Genomic DNA, 23,143 nt, shown 5'->3' on the forward strand with positions numbered 1-23,143 from the left:
AAATAAATAAAGAATATGCTTGACTTGAGGGGACAACTCAGGAATGAATTTGACAAGTTTGACTTTGCCAATAGCTAGAGCTTTTTGTACCTCTTCTATCATTTTTGTAGTAAGCTCCTTGTCTTTTAGCTTGCTCAAGTACTCAGATGCATCAACTCCGGATGTTTCTATTTGATTAAGGAGTTCATCCAGTTGAATGTGGATGGCTGCATCAGTTGACACTGTAGCTGTAGGTAGCATATCAGATAGCAGTGTCTTCACCTTCTAAAGTACTTTATTCTTCTTTTGTATGGCCATATGTTTTTCTTGTTCAGCCTTTGCTTTGCATAGTTCACCGAAATCAATGAGTGCTTGCCCCTTTAATTTTGATATATCCACATTGGGCAACACTATCGGTTTAGATAAATCAACTTTGAAACTATGCTTTTTCACCTTCTTCTCTTTACCTTTGGTCGGTTGGACCAAGACAATAGCTTGAGATGTTTGTTGACCCTCAGTAGGTTGCTCGGTAGAGACAATACTTTGGTCGGCACCTGTAGCTGATGTGGTGTCTTTCGGTGTCTTGGTACTGGGTGTCTCAGCTGCTACATTTTCAGTACTCGAAGGTGCTTCAGAGGTCTATCCTTGAGTAGTCTCTTCTCCTGTTGTAGACTTGTGACCTTCGGTGCCTTGTGCTATATCTTGAGGAGCTTCGGTAGATACAAGTTGATTGATTGGTGGATAAGGCTGAACTTGTTCTAAAACGGATTCACTAGATACAAGTTTTGCATATGTAGTGCCTTCTATCATTTCCTGCTCCTGTTCCTCAGTATCCATGACATCTTCATCAATTTGAATAGTGTCAGCCGGGTCTTGCTCAGTAGTATCAGGACCTTGCTCAGTGACATCAATGATTTCAACTTTAGATTGTTCATCGGCATCCTTGATTTTGAAGATTTCCTGCCATTTTGCTTTTGTCTCATTCTCTACATCAATATATAGACCATTCATTAATTTTAAGGCTCTCTGTTTGACAAGAAATTTTGAATTGTACGTTGTCAAATGTTCCTTTATTTCTGCTACAGACATATCAGGAAATAGATGGACTAGACTTCTTTCTCTGATTTGTTTCTCTGAGTCCATTGCATATTTCCACCTGTTATCAATATGCAAGTAAAGTTCATTTGGAAGTGACTTTACTAGTTCTAATGGAGCTAGCCGAAACTTTAGAAGTGTACAGATGACAACTTCTTCAATTTGTCTCTTCTCATCATTATTTCTTGTTTCATACTTGACATATCTAAAAGAACCAAATCTGCCATATTCTTTTAGATTGGCACATAAGTTTTCAACACTATGTATATTTACCTTCTTGCTCTTGACAATCTAGAATTTGTTGGCATCCTCAGATTCTGTATCACTAGACTCTTTTGCCAAAATGAGTCTCCGAGTAGATTTCTTGTAGGTCTTGGTTACTTTGGGAGTAGTAACACTCTTTTGTTTCTTACTCGGTGATGCAGCTGATGCTCTAGTGTTAGGTCTCTTTGTTGGAGGAGTCAATAGGGCCTTTGAAGTGTCCTGTTTCTTTCTTTTCAACACTTTACCCTTAGGCAATTTGGTGCTCAGTGTTATTGCTACCTCTTGAGCTTTTGATTCCTCTTTGGTGATGGCAAGAGTGCCTTTGATAGGTGTGGAGGAATAATCTTCTCCAAATTTCTCCGTTAAAACCTTTATCATCTTTGTTGCTTTTCTTGTAGCTTTGGGTACTACAATGCTCATTTTTACTTTTCCCTTCACCTCTTCATAGGTTCCATATCTCAGTTCGGTGGCATGCCTTGGTAATGTGAGAAATGCATCAATTTGTTGTTGTGTGATGTCAAAGTCAATCTCATAACCCATAGGTGGCAAAGATTGAGTCCTCGGTTCCACAACATTCACATAACAGTAATGAGTATCTACCTCAAAGCATATATCATCTTTATATTTCTCCACTAGCTGGGGTGGAATTCGGTACTTGTTGTGCATTTTCTCTTGAAATTTACTAAAGTAATCATCCATTATATCATTGAAATTATCACCTAGCTTCTTGATAAAGTCATTAATCTAATGGGTGATTGGTCGGTGTAGCTCCCAAACTACTTTACCAACTGATGGAAAGAATTTTTCAAAGTAGAAAAACGTGCATACAAGAAGTGAACCAAACTTTAGTGTATTTTCCGAGTTGTTCTTCTTTGGCTTCCTTATTGTGTTTAGGTTCTCAAACAGGTTCTTTTGTAACAGTTCACATAAATCAACTTTCATTCCCTTTTTCACAATTTTATAAGCTATGTCAACTGCGGCATAGGGTACACTGTTTTCCCTTGCAGATTGGAAGAAATAGTAACCAATTACTCTAATGGCAAACTTAAGTTCTGCATCAGTGACATTGTCCAGTTTTAATCCTCTGTAATCAGATTCTACTCCGGTTAAACTGATTAATTCCTTTTGTGATATCATCTTTTGAGCTTGTGCATGATCATAGATAGGATAACCGGTGATCACATGAATGATTTCCTTGGTGATTTTGAATGGTTGCTCTTCTAGCCACATGAAATCATCATGAACTCTACTTAAAACAAACTTGACCCATTGGGGCTTGAACACATGAGGGTAGGTTAGGGCTTCAGTCAATCCTTTGATTTTGATGTGTTCATACTTGCTGTTTAATACACCATCAGTACATAATTCATCATAGGTGTCTCTTATCTCAACATGACCGATTTCTTCAACATGGAATTTGGTGAAGAATCTCACATCTTCAACTAACAAGACTCAATCCGGGATGAGTGAAAAAGTGGTTTTGTCATCCGGTTCAGAGGCGACTTTAGGAGCCAAAGTGTATTTCAGTGAGGGCTTCTCTACATTTTTAACAACTATGGGATCTTGGATCCTGGGTGCCATTGTAGATTTCAGGTAAAACTTAGCAAACTATCCTTAGGGTTTGATGGTTTACAAACGCCAGACACTTCACACTCAGCAGATAATAACAATTTGATAAGATCGGTAAACCAGCTTAACAATGCGATGAGATTTGATGTAAATACCTTGGATTCACTTTGAATGAGGTTTGATCGCCTTGATTCGCTCTGCTCTGCTCTTTCGAAAACTTTGGTGAATGTAAATGACCGCGAAAATAATTTTAAGTACACAAAATACCTTATTGGGCTCCGTGCGGGTTAGGTCAAAAACATTAAATGCACTCGATTCACCTTTAACTGATTTACTCTCTTTTTTTGTTTTAACCGAGCAACCAAATTTCCTTCATTTACCGACTTGACAGGCTTCCTGTAAAGTACTTTTAATAGAATTTCAAACTTACTAATGCATCTTACCTATGCAGATTTTGAATTTAGTACAAATAGAATAGGAACTGTTATGATTTTAACCTTCAGAGAATGCAGTCCCTTCATACCTTTACTGATTAATTTGGAATAGGTGCACCTAACTCGGTAGGTAAGGTGCTTTCTTCATTTGACACAATTTCCTTCTTTTTCCAAATCATCTTTAATTTCTCTTTTATTTCTTCAGTGTCTCCTCTAGGTTGATCTCTGCAATCTCCAGCTAAATGTCCAACTTTGTGACAATGAAAACATGCCATACCAGGATTTCTCCATGATCTTCAGTTGTTCATTCCAAACCTTATAAAACAGTTGGCACTAATATGTCCATATCTTCCACAACATTCGCACCATATCCTTGTATTGTAATCCCATGGTACTGCTGCATATTGTCTGTAAGGATCTGTGAAAGTTCGGTAACCTCTAGTGTTTGCTCAGTGTGCAGACCACTTGTAGTTCTTTTGCTTAAGCCAACACTTCTCAGTACTATGTCCATATCTATTGCAGTTTTTACAAAACCCTTTGAATTTTGCCTTCTAATAGTTGTTAATAGACTTTGTCCTACATTGATTAGATGTGTGACCATATTTATTGCAATTGTAACAATGATAATTGGACTTAGTGATATTCGGTTGCTTACCTTTTCTGATTTGGCATATGTTGGTAGTGTGACCTTGATTTCCACAGTAGTAGCAAATAGGCTTCTTTCTTTTGATGTTATTCCTTTTTCCAGCTTTCTTTGATGATTCTCCTCTCTCGGTAGTATGAATTCCTTTCTTAGTAGAGTCTTTTCCTTTGTAACCGAGTCCTGCATCTCTGTTGGGTCTTCTTGTATTCAGTTGCTCATCCAACATCTTTGATGCTTCATAACTCTTCTTCAATGTTTCTTTGGATTTCTTCTCTGTTTCAAGTTCATTGGTCAGCCTTGATACTTCAAGTTTTAATGCTTGATTCTCATCATTCTTCAGAATTGCTTCATGATGTGCATAACCTAGTTGATCTGTCATATTTTGTTGAATCCTAGTCAACCTTATGATTTCATCATTCTTATCAGATACTAAGACTTCAAGTTGTTGTTTCTCTCTTTGTAGATCTCTTGTTTTATCCTCAGCTGTCCTGAATGCATCTAGATTTTCAGTCATTTGTGTGCTGAAATGTTCATGATCTCTTTTCATTGCTTTTAGTTGATCAGCCAATGCCTTGTTCTTTTCTTTCAATACTCCAATCATTTCTTCAGTCTCTTCAGATATACTGTTCTCAGATGATGTCTCAATTTGTTCCACTAACTCTTGAGAATCCTGCAAATCATCAGATAATCTTCTTCTTACTTTTAGAGATTTTTGCATTTGCCTTTTCATGTCTACAATCACTTGATTAGCATGATCCAACTCTTCTTGCAGATACACAATCCTCCGAGATTGTTTGTAGCCTTCCATTGATAAGATCTTTCTCTTTAGGTAGTTAAACCCTTTTCCAAGATTCAAGCTCTGATACCAATTGTTAGGCCCAATATGGAAAGCTAATGTACTGAGAGGGGAGGGGTGAATCAGTACTCCAAAACTTTTCTTGATTAATAACTTTACTGTTATGCATAAATAGAACAGTGCAGTAACATAAAATAAAGTTAAAACAAATAGATAACAATCATACATGATTCACTCCATAACACATATATTTTGGTTACGTAGAAACTCTTGGTTAGAGAGAAAAACTGCGGTGGGGATGGCACCCACAACTTCACTATTGCAATAATAAAGAGTGCTCGGTTAGAGCTACATTTTAGCTATTTCTAATAGGTTACCCTGTTAGGAGTAACAAGATCTGTTAGATCTACCTTGCTAAAGGATTTTACAACATTTAATCTGAATGCTGCACCTGGTTAGAGGCTTTACAATTTATAGACTTGATTAGAGTCTTTTACCCTGTTAAAGGTTTCTCTTTCAAATTCACAATATTACAATAAAATCATTACAAATATCTGCAACTTTACATCTGAAATGTTATAGCAGATTCTATGTGCTCAGAATAAGATTACCTTGCTTATAGCATACCTCGGTAACCCATATAGTAACTCGGTAAACCCTTCTATTTACTTTGTTCTTCAACTGTTCTCTGAAAACCTTCTCGGTGACCTCTGTGTCTCTGTAACAGTCTTCTTACACACATACATACACCCTTAACTCATGCTGTATAAATAGATCTCTTAAGACGGTGATCTAATTCATTGCTTCGATCTTACAAACAAGATTCCTCGAATGAATAACTATACAAAATATTTCATTGGTTAGATTGATCTCAGAATCATACACAATCTTCTAGTGCAATTTCCAATGTGATAACAGTTAGATGTGCCTTGATCTTGTAACACGTTTTCATATGCATGTCCAGGTTCAATGTATTTGGTAACATGTTTCACTCGGCGTATATCAACTCGGTGTGTCATCTTTGCTGCTCAGTAGTCATAAAAGGATACTCGGTAGACAGCTCAGTGTGTACTGCCTTCTGTGACTGCTTTCTTCTGTAACCGACTAGACTATACATATCGACTTCTCTGAGTGTACCGACTGCATGATTCGGTAGAGTTAACCGACTAGAGTATATAGTATGACTTTGAATATAAAAACTAATGGCAATTTGATAAGTAATAATAGTTTTTATATTTTATATTTTATTTTTATTGAAAGTAGGTCATTAGCACTAAAATATAAGATTGATTATCTTGTAAAGGAAAAATACTAAAATTTATCTAAAAATTTTGAAAAAAAAAAATGCACTAGAGAAAAGAGTCTATGTCAAGATGATATAGTTCTTTTCTAATTTGGATAAATAATTAAGAAAAAAGGTGATGCCAAATGGAAAGAGTTATATTTCAGTACATGAAACTTCTCACAATATATATACATAAAAAATAGTTAAAAATATATTTTAGCACTAAAGTTTCAAGTTATCAATATACACAAAAAAATTGAAGGAAAAAGGTAAAATTTACTATATAAAGTGTGACACCTTGTGTAACTTCAATTTCAACATTTTTTCAGCAACTAAATTATAGTGTTTACTTTATAAGAAAGTAATTTTTTAATTTTTTTAAAATATTACAAACATAAAATACAAAAAAAAAAAATACATTTTATTTGTTTAAATCATTTCAAAATTCAAAACATATATTTCACTTTCTATTGATTCAATTTAAAAAGTTGAATTAGCATTGGCCATTTCCTTTATAAAAGTGTGACACAACTTTGTGCTTTTACCCAGATTACAAAAACTGGTTCAAAGAGCATACTGGGAGGAAAGAACCAGAAAGAAAACCTTCGATTGTAGCTCGAGTTGATACCTATTCTAAAATTCCCTATAGCTAATCCTATACAAATTTCTGTGCATACATGACCAAATAGTTCAATTGACCAAAATCACATAGTGATTCTATATAAAACAAAATGGCTAGTATATCAAATGGTTGAAGTTGATAAAATTGTAAAGGATGTAGTCGCAAAATAGTCTTCACATATTAACCGCACAATTTTTTTTTATCATAATTATTTTCAATCTTCCATGGCTTGCATGTCAACTTCATTTTCATCCTATTGCTCTTGAGGGAACCCAACTTGTTGTGTAGGCGGCATTTCTGAGTTGCTGGCTGTTTGTAAATCATCGATATTCCCCGTTCTTGGAGGGTTATTCAGGTCCAAGATTGGAGGCTGAAGGTTGTCATGAGCATTAGGACCTTGATCACCTTGGGATGGAGAAACATTATCCTAAACAAGAGGATTGTGAGCAGCTAGATTACGTTGAGTAGGGGCAGAGTCCGCATTCTCATGGCATAACAGGAATAAGAGAGAATTGACCTTTTTATAAACTCTTTCTATCATATCTTGTCCAATGAACCTGCCGTGTCTATTGAATGCTTTCTAAATGAACCTAATACTTTGCATTTCCAAAGTATGTTTAATATAGTCATACACTGAGATATAAGGATGACCATCGAGGAGAAAATGACGGGGAAAAAGACCCCCAATATGTTCTTTCCCTCTCCAAAGATCATAATGCTGGACCGCATGCAATAATTTGTTACCAAGGATGAATTCTTCTCTTACAACCCTACTTGCATTTAGCTCAACATAATTGGACGATTGAAGCAAATCTAGGGCATTTGATAAAAACATAAAAAGAAACTGAGAAGGGAAAATGATTCTTCTTGCCTGTGGGAATAAAATTTCTTCCCCAATTAGTCGTTGCACACATTTCTAAACCTGAGAATTGTGAACTTTAAACACTTGCCCTAGGATTTCATCCAAAATATGGTCTATGAAAGGTATTTCCTAGTGTTGAACTGAAACACTCACCCTGTAGTTTCTCAACATATACTTCATATGTGCCAAATGACAGCTTGAGCACTAGTGAGTTGTTTGAATTTTGCCTTTATTTGAAGAAGATGAAATTTGTTGCATTTGGAACAAGGCATATAAAACAGAGTGATTCACACCCTTTTTATCATCTTTATAACTGAATACAGGAAGCAGAGTATAGCTAGGTGTATTTATTAAGTAGTTGTTACGGAAAAAGATACCACCTGTTTCTTGAACCTTGAGAAAATATGAAAACTTACGGAAGCAAATAAGACATCACAAGTGGCAATCCCGCATGCATCATAGGCTTTGAAGTGGTATGGAGCACAAATTAATACTTGTGAAATCATTTCGCGCATTACATCCTTTACATAAGAAAAGGCCTTTCGCACATGTATTCTTAGAACTTCAATGAATATAAGTACACATACATCTTTTCCCCCTGCCAATTATAATTGCTATTATTATCAATAAAAAGAATGCAATATTTAAAGCTTGCAATATAATGATGATCATCCTTGATAGTTACCATTCCTGTGAGAGCAACATTTATGGTAAGTTTCCTAACATTCATAAGATATATCGCTTGTTAGTTTCCTTTCTTTGTTAAACACAATTTCTCCTTCACAATGTCTTCCAGGTGAGGAAATAGTTTTAAGTCAATGCCATCAATTGTCGAGTCTACTTCTATGTTATTGCACCCCATATTTTCTAGGTTGTCAGCTAACCTATTGCCTTCTCTGTAAGTGTGTGAGATACTGTATGATTCAAAGGAATCCAAGAGAACCCAAACTTGTGTCAAAATATATTGAATGTGCCAATTAAGAACAATCAAAAGACCATTCCTTACATAATGAGATATAATAACGTTCTCTGCTCTATCATCAATTGAAGAGGCTTTGTATGCTTTTGTTGAGCTACAACCATGTCTTATTGCTCAGTCATCTTACCTCTGTATCCTCATGCTTAGGAAATGAAGTGACCTTTGACCTCAAGTTTTATTAATACCTTTAACCTCACTATCTTCCTATCACAACTATATCTAGCACTGTCCTCTTAAGGCTTGATTCAGAGCTCCTATGACTATCACAACCTACAATGACTTCTTTTGGTCTAGGTTACTACATTTGCTTTGAAACTCTATCCTTTGTTGATGAATGTTTTGTGTAGAGGATATGCCTTCACAAGTTTTGCTGCTTTAACAACCCCATATAACTTTGGTCTATATAGAAAATAATGCCCTATGAGTTGTTACTCACTGCATATTCTTTGAGTTTGACATTCAAAATTGCTTTTTTATGATAGAGATACTTAATGGAAATTAAAACATCCTTTGAAATTCTTCACAAAAAGGCACACAACTGTAGAGAAAGGAAAATAACGCTTTCTACGTTAGGGTCTTTGCTTGGAACTAACCCCACAATTGCTATAGTTGTCATGCTCTGTGAAGTGTACCTGTATTTGCAAACACAATGCACTCAATAAATCATTACAATCATGGTTAGAATATTTAAATAAAAGAAAGACAAAACCATAGCTAATTGACTTATTGCCTCCTAGTAAATGTGAGTATGAAAAATGCTCTCAGATCTGATTATGCATACTCCAATGACTTGACTACACTTAGATGGAGGATTTGAATGGTGAAAATGCACGATCTAGCAAGAATAGCATGATTAAGCTATATGAATCTAGAAAATGAGCTAGAATTAAGATGCAATTAAGCTAAAATTGAGCATGATAACATTGCTAAAGATGATAAGCTATAAGCAAGATGCCTATAGTAACAATGCAAATGATGAATCAAAATGATATGAATTGGGACCCATATTGCTCCAAAATGAGGTCTATTTATAAGATTTTCTAAGGCTAGGGGTGATGTGGCAAGAATCAACGGTCAAGATTGATCTGAAGATATCAATGGTTAAATTGGAGGAGGATGGCAAAGGGTGTTGGATTAAAGGGAACATCTGTCATCTCTATGGTGACAAGTGTCGAGAGGCTTCTAGAAGGAGTAGGATGAAAGGGAACACTTAGTGACAAGTGTCACAAGGTTATAGAAGATGTTGGATGAAAGGGGACATGGTGGTAGGTAGAATGGGTTAGGTTTAGGAATGATTAGGTTTAGGAGTGGTAGAATTTAGGAGAGTTTGATTTTAAAAATTCAAATAATATGAAAAGGATAATTAATCTCAACAACTCATGAATTTGATCTGTTTTAATTAATTAGGGGATTAGAAGAAATGATTTTGGATGAGGGAATTAATTAATTAAAGGGGTGAAATGAACCTATTTAATAAATCCTTAGATTTATTAATAAGTAGATGAAAGGGGAAATTTAATCAAATTGCTTAGTGAATTTAATTAAATTGGGGAGGAGGATTAATTAAATAATTGCTTATTTAATTAATTATCTTCAAACCATTTTTAGGTGTATACAACAGTAACAACGTTGTCTTCCTATAATAGTCACAGATACTTAGGACAATCATAACAAATGAGGATCATTCTCAATTCCCCTTCACATCACTCTCAATTCCCCATACCCGATCATATAACATTAATCATTCATTCATCCATTAATAACATATAACATTCATTCTTTCATTCATCCATTAATAACATATAACACTCATTCATTCATCCATTAATACCATATAACATTTATTCATTAACATATTCACATTCATTCATTAACATATAACATTCATTGTTTCAATTTTTACATATTATCAAAAATATGCAGGTTGTCATAATATGATTACAATCAATTTTTTTTCTTTTTTGAAGCTAAATAGAGATGAAGTGGAACATCGTTTTCTAAATCATATGTCCCCCCTTTAGTTGTTATGCCCCCTAATTGTGATCTTAATATATTCCTATTCATGTACTCATGATGTGGACGCCACTGCAAGGGGGACTCTCCTGCAATAACAAAGAAATGTTAAATTGATATGTTTTATTATTATTGCTACAATTAATTAAAAGAACATTAGAGTGGTGCTCTTTACCTGATGGGGCCACATCATGTTCCTGATCTTGTCTTATATCTTCATGCTCAACATGCCAAACACCCTCTAAATCCTCCAGAGTTGAAACACAAAAGGTTACATTAATTAATACACCAATTGTAATTAAAAATGTTTAAAATAACATTAGAGTGGTTCTCTTTACCTGATGGGGCCACATCATGTTCCTGATCTTGTCTTATATCCTCATGCTCAACATGTTGAACACCCTCTAAATCCTCTAGAGTTGAAACATGAAAGGTTATATTAATTAATACACCAATTGCAATTAAAAATGTTTAAAATAACATTAGAGTGGTCCTCTTTACCTAATGGGGCCACATCATGTTCCTGATCTTATCTTATATGCTCATGCTCAACATGTTGAACACCCTCTAAATCCTCTGGAGTTGAGACATGAAAGCTTACATTAATTAATACACCAATTGCAATTACATATGTTTAATTGTATTAATCCATAATATGTTTTGTATAGCACATGAATACATCCAGTACCGGGATGCACATGACCATGACCGTCATCTATAGGTTGTGCTCCACCCTCACTAGGCTACATTCCAATGCCATGTGTAGTATTATCATTTCTTTCCTATTTAAAACAAATAGGCATATAATTACTTTATGATGGAAATTAATATTGAATAGATTGCACAAGTATTGAATTTTAAATAAACTTAATCGGTGTCGGATGTAGTGGAAGCTTGTGTTTTCCCTATCAAGAGTCTTAGGCGTTCAACCACGACTCCATAGCCTTGCTGGAAGGCAATCTTCAGGTTGTCTTCTGTGGGCACTCTCTAAAATTCAGAGCCTTGCATTTTTGCGTAAGGTCATGAATTTTGCTTATATGGTGTGGAAAAACCAAAATTGTTTGCAATTTATTATCTCTATGCTATATTTCATTTATTGATACTTACAATTTGTGCAGCTAATTTCATATAACCACCAAATCCAAGTTTGTGATGCCCGTATTTTTCTACTCTTGTCTTTGTTGCCTTTGATGTGTCAAACAACCTATGAAAAGTTTTAAATACATTAGATTATGTAAAAAGAAAGAGTGATCAATATATAATTACATTGTTGATAGTATCACATACCTTCCTTGGCTTGATGGTGTCTTTCCTTTTTTCTTTTTTGGCCTTCTCCTTTCCATCCGACACTAGGTCCTTCCACTCCCTCTCCAAAATCATGGGGGGATGCTTGTACTTTTTGTTCTTCTCTAAATGTGACCTATATTGGTCCCTCACATACTTTAGATAGGTACTGGCTTTCTTAAGGTTCTTGGTTTGGTTGAATGTGTTATTACCGAACAACACAACTAAACGGTTAATGAGCTCATCTTTTAAATCTTCATTTTGGGCATCCCACTGTGTACATATGGTGGGCCGAAAGATCTCCAATGTAATATCATTTATATGTTTATAAAAAACATTATTTCCTGCAAAAAGATCATGGAATCATTAGTCTAAAAAGAGTGATCAATAAGTAAATTTTAAATGGATTATATATAATAATAATTACAACATTTTAAATTACTTGGGACCTTCTCTATCTTTATGGGAATGAAATCCTCGGTCACCACAAATGTGACAAACAATGTTCCCATACTAGTAATATGGGAAGATCCAGGAAATGCTACTAAAACATCACTAGTATTAATGGCCTCTACATCCCCAGGTACATGTCCTGACGCATGTTCTGGCATGGGTTCACCGACAGAGGGTGCACTAACAGATGCCTGCATGCTATGTGTTGTCGACATTTTAGTTGACAATATAGATATAGATGATGGGGTCGAATGATGTGATGTATGTGTAGGAAGGTCTGGATCGACACTTGTACCAACCCCTACTCCTTGGGTTGCACTTGCAGTACCCTGATCATGGCTAGCAACATCATGAGGACGCAAAAAATCCTGTAAAAACAACACCCATTTTAGTTCATGACATAAAAGAGTACAAAATATAAAACCACGAATGAACTTATGTTATAATTAAAGATCTCATGATAGCTTACCTGCAAGTTTTGTGCTCTCTCAGTCAATATTTTAACCCTTTCTCTTATCTCATCTGTTTGAGGCACTATGAATAATAACTTAAGGATTTATTAATTGCATTTTTTTTAGGTCTTCCTTATCATATCTATAGGGTTTGCAGAATATGTGATGTCATCATTGTATAATAGTGACTGCACCTCCCTATGGATGCTCTCCTCTACTGTTGGTGCCTTTCCCCGACCATCTGACTGGAAGAAGAATATTAAAAACATTATTGAAATTGACATTATCATTGAGTGTGGATTGAGCTATAGTATGAAATCCTTGAAGACTCCAAGACAATAGGATTCAGTCTCAGTTGTGTTTTCTTTATGAAATATTGCTATCAAAATCAGAATGTGATCAGGTAATGAAAGCAAGGAATTGACAGTCCTAATTGGAGATTGTAACATGAAATAATGAGGTAAACCTATTGGGTAGAAGAGCTTGAAGATGTATCGCTATTTGTGCTCTGGGTTGGAGCCTCCCCGTATGATCAATGTCCTGCTGTGACAAAAATTAAATATAAAAAAAATTTAGCGAAATGAAATCAATAGACTTACGAAAAATAACATAATAATAAAATGGTATATTGGAGTCATTAATTGGAGGTTGGGTAAAATGGTATATAGTATGTACCACCCCCATAGTAACTGTGTTTGTATCTATGTGATTCAAATTCTAATCAATTAACAACTCTTCCCCTGCAGTTATTGATTTTATTGCACATACCAATACACAGTTTCCATCACATGCCTCGAAAATGCAATTAGGTTTCTTATTTGTTGACCTAGGTCATGTACTATATATAAACCCTGCAATATTCCCTGATAATTTTGGCCTTCCGCCAATGTACATAGCCACTCCTTTATTTTGATCCTTATCTTTTAGCTATATATAATTTGCTGACAATGCATACCTATGCATACTTTGTGTATATCGAACCAACTGCATCCAATCTTTGTAACTGTCACAGGGTCTGACATACTCCATCAATTTAGTAACTTTACCATAACAGACCTTTATGTCGTCCATCCAAAATAGGCCCAAACCATGTAACGACGATGGTGCTATATGATATATCCTCTCACTGACACAAAAATTAGTGTTTATTGGAGGAAGTTCCTTGGGTACTTGTTGGGACTCATAAAATTTGAGTATTTTGAGAGGCCCACTTCAAAAATTTGCTCTACACTTTCAAATGAATACCTAATGAGTCAACATGAGAGGCCTACTTTGAGGGCATGTAAAATGGAGCCAGTTGATTATCAAGGGGTAAGGATTTGGAAACTTGTTGTACACCTTTCATTTGGCCTATGCAGTGTTCTACAACTTTCAGAATTCAGTTTAGATTAGTTTATCAAGTACCCTTTTCAAGGGATAAGCTAAAAGTTGTTCTATGCACAAATTCAAATTTTACTAAGTGGCTTACTTTGAGACTTTGTATTTCATGACCGGTTTATTTTCATGTTAAAAGGAATATACCCCTGAATTGTCTGCATATAAGTGAGTCCACATGCCACATTTCAAGTCCCTATGAATCCATTTGCTCAGTTTGGTAAGCCCAATCCATTTGCAATTTGTATTGTCTACATAGGTCCCTGTTTCAACAACTTGTTAGAGACTCACTTTGCACATGTGTAAAAGATGCCTCGATGAGTCTCATGTTAGAATATTTGTTCCAGGGTACTGCTAGTATGAAAGACAAGCTATGTTTCCAGTTTGAAGCTCCTATCAATCCGTTTGATCAGTTTTCCAAGATGGTTTCTTGAGCCATTTTGTTCAGTTTTCTGCACTTTGTTGTTGCATCTGTTAAAGTAGCTATTTTCATGATCTCAACATTTGCACCCTATCAACTTCCCAACAAAACTGAGCATTCCATGCTCTTCTCTAAACTTCAAAGTATCTATGCCCCAAATTTGGGGATCCACGAAGACCATTTGATATTTTTAATGTGTGCACTTTGTGGTCCCTGCACATTGATTTTATCAGGTTCAAATGCTAACAGAGCCATTTAGTCAAATTCAACAATTAATATTTCTTCACCCGAGATTCGTCATGAGGAATGGTTTTGCAGGATGAAAGTTAGCATATCTGAGTACACGCCTATCCGTTTGTGAAGTCCAGGAAGTTGTTTTGACTAGTTTTTCAAATACCTCTTTGGGTTTAAATGTAAAAATGTGACACATTTGTTTGACAGTCGCAAATTGAGTTTTAATGATCAGAAAACTGTGCGATCAATTCCAGAGGTATGTTCAAGGTGCCTGAGGCATTTCAAGGGTCAGTGGCATGAAAACAAATTTTTTTTTTAGCCGGACCCACTTTGGGGCCTGACCTGACTTGTAACTTCATGTGCCTTTTTAATCAAGGTTCAAATCGTTATTTTAAATCATATGTTATATGATTTAAGTATAAAGGAAAAGCATGGAGATGAGATATTTCACAGACAAGCAACATAATGAACATAGGGAAAGACCAAAATTAGAGAAACAAAATCATGACAGTGACAATCCTCTTGCATGTTCTAGTCGAAAGATAATGATGACTGTTATGAAAGCAAAGTCAGCAATGGTTAATGGATTCATTGAGCAAGAACATGGAGTTTGTTGAAAAGTTTCAGAAGCTTTCAAGTAAGTGCATTGGTCAGGTGTAATACCAAACTCCACATCTTTTCTCTGATCTTCCCTGAATGGCCTGGTAGTTTAGAGGCCAATTAAACTTTAACAAATGCAATCAACAAGCTTAGAGCCCAGCCCTCCCACGATGTGGAGTAGGCATTAAAAACTCCAAGTGAATTCCATTATGGCGTGATAGTAGCCCTCAAAAACTTCAAAGAAAATGCAATTGGTAGACAAAGTGCTAGTCAGAAACTCTCCAGATCCTCCAGGGGTCACGTGGGGCTTAGAAACCTCTAGGAAAATGCAAGGAGCTGCATGGAGTGGAGTTGGGAGATTTTTGAAACTCCATTCAGTAAATGCAAATTGCCAGGTGTTATGCCAAATCCCCAGCTGGAAATTCAAGGCCATAATAACTTCAGACAAATGCAATTAGCAGGTGTAGCGTGGGTCTTTGGTGTTGCAAGCTAAGGGCACTTTAAATTTTCAAAGCAAAATTGAAATTGGTAGGCCCATGGCCAATTCCTCCCTGCTGCGTGGTGCATGGTTACCTGCAAAAATTCCAAGCAAATCCAGCATGGCTACAGAACAAGGCGTTAAAAATCTTAAGACAAATATAAATTGGTAGGTGTAATGCCTAGCCATCATCTCACGCATGTTGGAGAGGGTAATAAAACTCCAAGCAAATGCATATCTGCAGACATGGCCATCAGAATCTTCCAAGCAAATGCAATAACCAGGGAATGTACATAAACATTTATCCCACATTGGTGGTGGGGAGGGACTTTTTAGTATTTAAATGTAAAGTCGCACACATTCATAGCGTCAAAGCTTAAGGGCTTTTGACTAGAGGCTAGCTCAGCGACCCAGTGGACCCCACGTGCATGCACGCATCCTGAGGTAGCCAAATTTTACAGTAGAAAGGAAAAATAACCAATGACAGATTTGAGATAGATCAACGGTGGGGTGAAATTCTGAGGCTAACCATGATTGTCACTATACCGCAGTTGTGAAGTGCCCGAAATGAATACCCTCGCGATAGGTGGCATCTAGGTGGGCTCAGAGCAAACTAGGAAGTGACACATGGTGGGCCCAATAGAGGAGAGAGTAGCCTAGGTGAATTAACCGGTGGGCATGTCAAGAGGGATCTGACGGTTGGATGGATGATTTGATGGTGGTCGCCATGTCGCGATGGAAAGATGCTCGATGGCTAAGAGGTGCGACTTGGCAACTGGTGAGGTGGCAAGACAGGTGGAGTCCAGAGGGACTCACAAGCAAACCAGGAGGTGACATGTGGCCGAAACCTACGCGGGAAAATCAAGTAAATTAATATAGTTCAGACTATAGTGGAAATTTGAAAAATTTAAATGATGGATCTGCATGAGTGATTAATTCACCCAAGGGTTAATTTTTGCCCAAATATAGACATATTGTATACCGTTGGAAAGCTCTCGGAATGAGGAATCCATTTCTGTAGTCAAGTGTAACCCATGGCAATTTTTTTTGGGGTAGTTACCTTGGGATCTCATAATTTATTTCTTAGTCAGAAAGATTAGATTTTCTGCAGGCCATGTGTGTGGGCAATTAATGAGAAGATAGGGTAGTTGCCATGGTTAGAGAATGAGATTCGATTTTCTTCTCTAGGCCTTCTTATTCTCTTTGTCTTCTCATTTGTAGTGGTTCTAGAATTTTTGGGGAAGTGAGAGAGCTCCATATTCTGTGTTTCCACCTCTGAGTCCTTTTCCAGAGTTTTTTATAGCAGTGTCCTTTTTCAAGTAATAGAGTATCTTCTTGCTGTAGATGTTTTCTGTTGAAGGTCACATATATGTAAGGCATATATACAGTTTATTGGATTGTCTCTAGGTCTTCTCTGATTTTCAATAAATCCAGTCTTCAAGGGAGTTTGGGTTTGTTCTCTCAAAGTGGGAGTGTAATGGGTGTTCTTAGGTACTCTTCAAGGAAGATTTTAAATTCTATGAATAATCATTTTGGACTCAGGATAATGTCTGGATATGTATGATCCTCTGTTTGAGTTTAGAATGTATTAATGTCAGGCATTAATACAGGGATATCTTTCTCAATAAATTGGATTTACAATAGAGGTTTTCATTTACAGATTGAGGTATGACTCCATGCCCTTGGATAAGGCACTGGTCTTGCAGATTATGGGGATTCTCAAAGATTTAATTAAGCAAATATCCATTTCCTTTATGTTTTTAGCTTTATTTTGTTCCACCTATCTCATGCTCCAATCTAGTTGAGAAATCAATGTAGATCTAGCTCATCTGCAGTAACCTCCTTATTGTTGAGCACTTATGAGATCTATCTGCTTTGGTTGATGCTATCATGTGCGTAATGGGTCTGATTTAATGCATCAAAGGTATACCCACCTAGGTTTTTCAGAGCCTGAAGAGTAGAAGGATTTTTATCCTTGTTATGTTGTCCAAGCCTTGAAGTATTTCATAGATTGAAATTGGCCATTTCATAGATTGATTGCAGGTGAACTTGGGTTTCTCATTTTTTAGAACAACAAAAATGGTGACTCTACTGGGGATTATGCTACAACTTGTGTTGATTGGATTCAAATTGAGAGAACTCTTTGTCTATCAACAATTAAAGCCTGTTAGTCCAGCCATGTCCATTTGAGGAAAGAGTCATAAAAGTGTTGTAAATCTGAAAGTATTTTCAGATCTGCAGTTATTTGCCTAGTAGTGCTGTGTACCAAGTCTTGAAAATCTGTTATCCTTTTATCTTTGTGTAAGTCCATATCTGTTCATGTTCTATAAATGATTTAATAAATTCTCACAACAGTGAGTGGCGACTCTGAAAGATCTCTGCACCAATGTGCATTATTGTAAAAATTTTAAAAGATTTGGTGAACTTACAACAAAGATTTAGCAGGTGCTTGGGGTTTTAAGATTGAAGATCCTAGAAATTTATTGAAGATATTTTTCTCCGTGAAGGAGGTGGCGACTCTGTATAAAGATTAGTGTACAATGTTAGAAGATCTGAGAAAGATCTCACCAAATATCAGAGTAGTAGTAACAAATTTTACCAGGTATTCCTCAAGTATTTATGAGACAATTCATGTTCCTTATAAGGTGAAAAAGTCACCATAGAAAGGAAAATAAATTTGCAGTTTACATACTTCATGTTTTGAAATAAATTTCATTTAAGTGATGGGAGAAGTATGTGGCTATGAAAATTATGACTGCATGTGTTTTGAAAGGAGTTTGTAAAACAGTAAGAATGAATGGTCATAATAATGGTTCACTAGATGTTTCAAATTTTATGGATCTAGAAGTGGTTCCTAGATCTAAAAATCCTTTTTCAAATCTGAAAGAAATTGATAGGGAAATTGAGATACGTTTTCAAAAGATCCAAGAAAAATTCATCTTGCTTTTAAGAAAGATAGTAGGGAAGAGAAAGGAAGAACCATCATATGTTTTCTATGAAAGATTTATAGCTGCATTAAATGAGCTTCCAACTGATACTAGACCCCATGAGTCTATTTGGATTGAGTTATTCTTAGAGCTTGATGAGCTCGACTCAATTAATTGGTCTACAACCTTGAGGGAAGAAAGTGTTGCATGTATTAAAGAATGGATAGATGAGATTGAAATAAATCAGTGAGATAAGATGTATTTATGTCTTATCCAAAAATAGGTTTCTTTTTTATTAACCGTTGTATGGATAAAGATGTGGCAAGTTGGGCTTATGATGTAGGACACAACTGAAAACGTACTCCCATGACTTGGAATGCCACTTCAGGTGGATGCGAAGTATTGTGCAATGATGTAATTGGAAATAATGGCTTGTATACAGGGTGTACAACTGACTCAAATTAGTCGGATCACACGTTCATAATAACATCTCAGAATGTTAAAAAATGGGAATTAAAGAGCATGTTTTTGACAGAGGCATCACTTCATGACATCGAGCTAGACATAGGAAGAGACGTGGAGAATCAAGAACCAGGGAAACAGTCTATTCAAAAGTAGCAAAGGATTTAAAAAATAATCCACATCCTTTACAATGGGGATTCTTACGTATGACATTATGGAAATCATTTCAGCATTCAATTTGACGTAGGTAAAGGCTACCAACGTGGAAGCCGAGGACAGAGTAAGGACTTCATACAGAGCTACTCCACATGAGTTACTGGAATTCCAATGTCCTTCCTTAGCAATTGTGTAATTTTATATATCTATATTCCAAAAGTTTTTTACAATGTGGAAAGGTTAAATTCATCTCTGCATAGTGTTTTGGCTCTGGGGTCTTCATTACAAACAATGTTCTACAATTTTGAGTGGTATACCTTCATAAGAAGTTATTATGGCACCAAGAATCTAGATTTGCGAGAGAACGCATAACTTGGGTGTTCACACAAATATCCATCCATTGAGCATGTTTGACATATTTGTAATACCATGTGGAAGTGTCGAATGGGCTATGAGGATAGTCATAGGTGAAGAATGGATTATGGCACATCTAGTGGCTACTTTAAGCATGGTGGCTTCAAGGCTGGCTTCAGTGGTTATGGATCTCGCACATTCAAAAGACTATACCAGGCTGATAATTGGGGCCTTTGTTCACTCCTTTCTTTTCACTTGGCAAGAGCTCAATTTACAGTTAAACAAATATGATATTTTTGTTGGAGATATCTGGTGGGGTGGTTTCCTGAATAGGGATTTCTTTCTTTTTGATTCAGTGTTAGGTTAGTTTTTCTCTCCTTCATATATGGGTTTGGATATGCTTCTCCACAACCCTTTTTTCAATGGGTCCGACAACACACCCTCCAAATTGGTGAGCCCCTGGCTACAATAGCAATGGCAAAGTTTTATGCAGTCTGGGTTCTTAGGGAGAATGCTTTGTTAGATCCTCATGGACCACATTCTACATTCTCTCTTCCAACAGATGACGCCTCATCTCAAGAGTCTAACATTGCTGCATGAGTAGAGCTCGAGAGGATGTTGAATTAGGTTTGATATTAGTTGTCTCCCTACTACAATTTTGTTGCCCCCCTATTCATACTTTGTATATTTTGTTGGAAATCTCCTATTGTCCATAGTTGGGCAATATTAGTCGAGGTGTTTTTATTTTGGATCTTGCAATCTCTATATAATTTCTTCTTATTTTATATTAATATATTATAGGCCTCAACCTTTCGCTTAAAAAAAAAGTTATTCTTTCTAATGTCAAGCCTTCTAAAAATAGGTCACTCATGAGATTGCTCAGATTAGCTTCTTCCAACACAAAATCTTCATTCCTTATATCCATGTGTTAATTTTGGATACCCAAAAGTTTGGTGCTATGTTCTAGTACACTTTGACCTTCAACCATGTTTATATTAAACAACTTTATGTCAAAACCCATCATCCAAAATTGATTAAGGTTGATTGCATACATTCTCCTTGTTTTAAGTTTGCCACAAGATCAATTTATTTAACAAAAGATCAAGTTATTCGAATCAAGTTTTTTAATTAATGAGCTAAAAGGATCTATAATGAATGGTTCATAAGGCAGAACACTTGTTGTAGGTTTTGCAAAAAACACAATTTTCTGCCCCAATAAGCCCTACCCACTCAATGTAAAAAATCACACTACCATTTCAACGTTGTTTAGTAAATTGGAAGGATTTTATAGTGGATTTGAATATTAATGGAAGTTGACCAAAATATAGAATGTAACAGTTACAAAGGATTTGCCGGCACTTGCACTTGTTCATCCTCTTTCTCCCTCCATTTTTCAATTTTCGGCTGGCTGGATGCTTTGTGGGTGGCTTGAAATATTTTTCAATTTCTGGCTGGCTGGATGCTTTGTGGGCAACTTGGTATTTCAATCGATCCTTGCAGTAATTATGCAAATGGGGGTTTTGTTGGGATTACTTACAAAACTGGATTATGCCTTCTAATGTATTATAGCCCCAACTCTCTTCTCCTACGTGCGCGAGATTCAAATAATGAGCCAAATAGACTATAAGTTCATTTTTATACTTTCAAAAGAAAATTTTAAATTTCAAATTTAAAATACAATTTGGGTCCAATTATTTGAACACCTCCTAGAAGATATCAAGGCCTACAAATAATAATCTAATAATAATGCTACATTATAAATTGCTCTGACATTCTAGAATAATATGCACATTTCACTAAATTAATGTGTTGTAATATTATTTGTCCATTTTAGTTGGCTTTTGATTAAAGAGTTTGATCTAACATCTAATATCATGCAACATTTCCTCCAAGTAATCTCTTTAGTTTGCATGAATAAAATTCTTCATAGCTTAAATATAAGATATATATAAATATGCAAATATATGCCAAGTCAATTAGAGTAGATGATGAAAAGTATCGAGTCAATAAGAGTAGAGGGTGCAAAGTATCTAGTCAATAAGAGAAGATGGTGCAAAGTATCTAGGTGGTAGATAAGGATATGATGATATGATTGAGTCTTTTCTTACGCCATGAAGGCTTTTAATAATTCATGATTTTTGATCTATTTTAAAATGGATAGTTTAAACAAGATGCGCTCTTCATATATGAATTATGATCTTCAATGCATGTTTCACAAGTGGGACATTTTAGTGCTATAAGCAATTTATAACAAATGGGTGACCCTAGGAATTCTCATTTATTATGATTAGGGTTAGGGTTATAATTATGGTTAGGGACATTTTAGTGCTATAGGCAATTTATTATGATTAGGGTTAGGGTTTAGTGTTAAGATTTTCTTTATAGTCATGGTTACGGTTTAATGTCATGGTCAGAATTATGTATAATAATGCATGGTTTATAGCCAGATTAGCATTAGGATTAGGATTTGGTTTAGGTTTATGATTATGATTAGGGTTAGGGTTTAAGGATAGGGTTGTTATTATGGTTATAATTGACATTTACATCATTGTTAGTGTTTGAGGTAAGATTTGGTTTGGGTTAGGGTTTGGATTTGGATTATGGTTAGAGTTAGGGTTTAGGATTAGTTTTGAGATTATGGTTATAAGGGTTAGGATTTAGGTTTAGCATATGGTTAAGGTGAGGATTAGAATTACGGTTACATTAGAGAGAGAGAGAGAGAGAGAGAGAGAGAGAGAGAGAGAGAGAGAGAGATGAGGTATGGAGGAAGGGAGAGAGGGGGAGCATACTGGTTTATTATTTTCATCCTTGAACCTGATGCTCTCTCTCAGGGGATGATATAAACTTATTTTTGTAAGCAGTATCGACCCTTCTTTTTATATTGTAATAATGGTTCATCTTTCCCCTCAGGACACCATATGACCCCCTAGAACACCATACGACCCCTTAGGACACCATATGACCCCTTAGGACTCCATATGATGCCTTAGGATATCATATGGTCTGACTTGGGATCGTATAGTGTGATAAGGGATCTTATGGTGTCGTTAGGGGTCATGTGGGGTCCTAAGGGTTATATAGTGTGCTAAGGGCCTAGGTGGTCTGGACTTATTTTTGTAAGCAGTATTGGCACTGCTTTTTATATTGTAATAATGGTTCATCTTGTACCTTAGGACACCATGTGACCCCTTAGGACACCATATGATGCCTTAGGATATCATATGGTCCTACTTAGGGTTGTATGGTGTGCTAAGGGGTGTTATGGTGTCGTTAGGGGTCACGCGGGGTCCTAATGGGGCCACACATGTGTTAGAACACCATATGACCCCTTTGGACACCATACAACCCCTTAAGACACCATATGGTCCAAAAGGGTCGTATGGTATGCTAAGGGGTCATATGGTGTC

This window comes from Cryptomeria japonica, chromosome 8, assembly GCF_030272615.1.
Source record: "Cryptomeria japonica chromosome 8, Sugi_1.0, whole genome shotgun sequence".
Lineage (NCBI taxonomy): Eukaryota > Viridiplantae > Streptophyta > Pinopsida > Cupressales > Cupressaceae > Cryptomeria > Cryptomeria japonica.